Below are 4032 nucleotides of genomic sequence, written 5' to 3'. Positions count from 1 at the left end.
TTTTATGCACCTGTTTGTCATGGTTCTGTGTTTTGTCTCTGTCTTTCCTTGTTGGGCCGCCAGATGGCGGCACTTCTGTTATGTGTCCTGCTTGTACCCTGTGTAATTGTATTATTGTTTTCAATTGTTCAATCATTGCTTTTTGGTTGTCTCGTTTTCCCATTTTCCCTTCCCTCTCTGTGGCCTGATTGTTCAGGGTGTCCTCCTGTGTCTCGTCAGTGACTGTTCTATTTAAGTTTCCTTCTTCCTTGACTCAGGTGCTGGATCCTTGGTTGTTTGTTAGTGTGTGCTTCTGGCCATGTTTCTGTCCATGTTCCATTTTTACAGGTTTTTGATTCTTGGAGTTTCTTTGTGTTCTGTGTTTTGAAGTTTTCCTTTGTTTGTGAGAGTTGCCCTGCGAGGCCTTTTGTTCCCTGCTTTTGGTTCCTGTTTTGTTAAAGTCTTTTGTTCTTACCATTTGGAGTTTGAGTTTTTCCCCCTCTGCGTTTGGGTCCTAACCCCCCACGCACCCTGACACTGTTAGCAATGGGTGTGGTGTGGCTGTTCTTTTAGAAATAGCCAAAACCACTAATTGGAAGGGGTGTCCACATGCACTACATTTCCAAAAGTATTTCAATGTCCACACTCCCCTGCTTTTGGGTTTGGATCTTTCCATCTTGCAATAAGGCTGAATAGCTAAGGGCAACAAATGTGCTTCTGAAGGAATAACCTACATTCTAAGTTGAGTAATAAATCAAACACAGGTAAAATAATTTTGTCTTTACAATCTGACAAAGGAGTCTCCGAAACACATTAGTGATCTTATGATTCAATAAATATTTTTAAAGGGTGTTGCTGTCTGAGCCTTTTTTTGCTTCAGTAATAAATTATGGTTCAGCTCCTCTCTCATTTTGGAGGCTTTCCCAACATTCTCCAGTAGAAATAATTACTTCAAAGGAGTGCAGTTAAAACCAAAGAACACTTCACTTTAGTTACATGATTAAATGCAACATTACCAAAGTACACTAGCAAATAAACACAGCATTTGTATTAGACAAATTAAAAACTGTACAGTACTACCAACACATAAGTGTTAGATGTGAGCAGTGGAGAAAAAAAAAATCATAGCAATGAAACAGCTATTGTCAAGACACGTGGGGTTAGGACCCAAACGCAGAGTGAGGGAAAAAAACTCAAACTCCAAACGTTAAATGAAACGAAGACTTTACTTTTCAAAACAGGAACAAAAGCATGGAACAAAAGGCCTCGCAGGGCAACTCTCAAAAAACACAAAGAAAACTGCAAAACACAGAAAACAAAGAAAATCCAAAAATCCAAAAAACACATAGAAAACAGAACGTGGGCAGAAACACACAGGGCAGAACCACCACCAGAAACACACAAGGATCCAGCGTCCGAGTCAGCGAAGAAAAGAGCTTAAATAGACAAGACACTAACGAGACACAGGAGGGCACAACGCACAATCAAACCACAGAGAGGGAAGGGAAAACGAGAAATAACCAAAAAACAATAATTGAATAATTGAGAACAATAATACAATTAAACAGGGAAAGGAACAGAACTACAAACTGAAGTGCCGCCATCTGGCGGCCCAAAAAAGGAAACGCAGACAGACACAGAACCATGACAGCTATGACAATCCTTCCTTTTCAAATGCTAGTTGGTCCTTTGTTAGCTAACACTGGTATCAATTTTTAACTTTTAAGTCCCTTAACATAAGGTGTACAAGAGTGAAATTGGCTAGGTGTTAGTTCCTCCATTTTAGTTTTTTCTAGTGAAATTATCAACTTATCCTGAGATAAAATAAAAAAGAAAGAGAGAGAGAGAGAGAGAGAAAGGAAGAAGTCAGCGAGACAAAGAGAGAGAGAGAGAGACAGAACATGTACACATGTGATTGAATTGTGTTTAATAGTTTAGTGTCTACTGGTGTGAGTATATATGTATATATAGGGTTAAGGTAACAAAAATTTAAAAAGCTCATGTATATATATATATACATGAGCTTTTTTAATTTTTGTTACTGATATTAAATTTGCTTTAAAAAGTCTGTGTCATAGTGTTGCATTGTGACATTATTCATACACCACTGTTATCATTTTTTAATGTTTGTCTGCGTCTCTCCCTGGTGAATTCTCCTTTGGCACAGGCTCAGTCAGTCCACACACACACACACACACACACACACACACACACACACACGTTCGTATTGCTATATTTGTGAGGACTTCCCATTGACTTACATTCATTCCGCAACCTCTAATCCTAACCCTAACCCCAACCACTACATGCCTAACCTTAACCCTAACCTTAACCTAATTGTAACTCTAACCCTAAGTCCTAACCCTAAAACAGCCTCTTGAACTTGTGGGGACCAGCAAAAGGTCCCCACCATGCGTAATTTTCCTCATCTTTCTATCCTTGTGGGGACATTTGGTTCTCACAAAAATAGTAATACATGCCCACACACACACACACACACACACCCTCTTCCCTTCACTTTGGGGTGAAATGGGAGTTTGGGAAAAGACCCAGAACTACTTTTTGCATTTCCATACATTACACTGTTTATTTTCTGAGCAGATGTTTTCATCAAGAGTTTACACAGCTCTTTGCCCACCAAATTTGTTCACAGCTGGTCATATATACAGTAGCTATTCAAGGTTAAAAACCTTACTGAAAGATAAAGCAGAAGGACTGGACTTCTGGTTGTTAAGTAAACATTTCTGGAAAACATATGTTATTACATAAAGGCTGTGTGATAACAGACACATACATGTTTGTGAAGGCTGACAGCCTTTTTTTAACACCACTATGTTCTTTTAGAGATACACAGTAAAATGTTCAATTTACACTTACAGTGACCTTATTGGTCACTATTGGGCTATCAGACTACATAAATACATAAACTGATAGAGTAGAGGATGAACTGCATGTGCAAGAATTAGCCGGTGGGCACAGAGGCCGATCACATGACTGGCCTCGGCTCACCTTGGCACCCTGCAGTTTCCATATGAGCTACATGTGGGAGCGGGCATGCAGACCGGGCCCACGGCCAGGGTCTCACGATGGCCTAACACCCAGCCTGTGGGCCACGCCACGTGGACAGTCTTGCTACCACCCAGGCATGCCAACACCTCCAAGCCAAACCTCAAATGCCAACGCTGCTTGCCAACCCCTAACACCCTCCCCCCCCCCCCCCACCAACTGCATAGCGTTCCATGCTTTCCTCATCCTCCTGTTTGAACTGTCACCTTTCCTCAAAACCCTCCCCCCACCACCACCACCGCCATTGGCAGTCATCATAATATAGGTGCATCAGCCATATAATTACAATGAACCTCTGGTAAAAATGCATCCATCCATTATCTATACCTGCTTATCCTGGGCAGGGTTGCGAGGGGTGCTAGAGCCTATCCCAGCGTGCATTGGGCGAGAGGAAGGAATATACCCTGGACAGGCTGCCAAACTATCGCAGGGCACACTCACCATTCACTCACACACTCATATCTAGGGGCAATTTAGAGCCTCCAATTAGCCTACCTGCATGTCTTTGGACTGTGGAAAGAAACCGGAGTACCCGGAGGAAACCCATGCAGGGAGAGCATGCAGACTCCACACAGGAAGACCCAGGACCTTCTTGCTGTGGATCAACAGTGCTACCCCCTGACCACCATGCCACCCATGATGGTGATAATGTGATAACATTTAAAAACATTTAAAAATTATTAATACATTACATTCATTTTTAAAATGTCATATATTGGTTCAGTACCAAAAACACTGGCACTGAACAGCTGCAGGGTAGAGGTTTCAACATTTTTCCAATTGTAAGACATTTTGTCATACAGAGATTTACTTAGGATATTTTATTATGAAATGGTGGCTTTTAGATGTAGTACAGATTGAAGCTTCAATCACAGGTTTTAATTGGTCAGAAACCCGTTGCTACTGCCACTGATACTTTGTATCAAAACAATTTATACTGTACAACATCCTATGCATTTATAAATAAAAGTAATCATTAACAAGAAA

Source organism: Anguilla rostrata, chromosome 2 (assembly GCF_018555375.3).
Source record: "Anguilla rostrata isolate EN2019 chromosome 2, ASM1855537v3, whole genome shotgun sequence".
Taxonomy (NCBI): domain Eukaryota; kingdom Metazoa; phylum Chordata; class Actinopteri; order Anguilliformes; family Anguillidae; genus Anguilla; species Anguilla rostrata.
Note: the sequence above shows the minus strand (reverse complement) of the source record.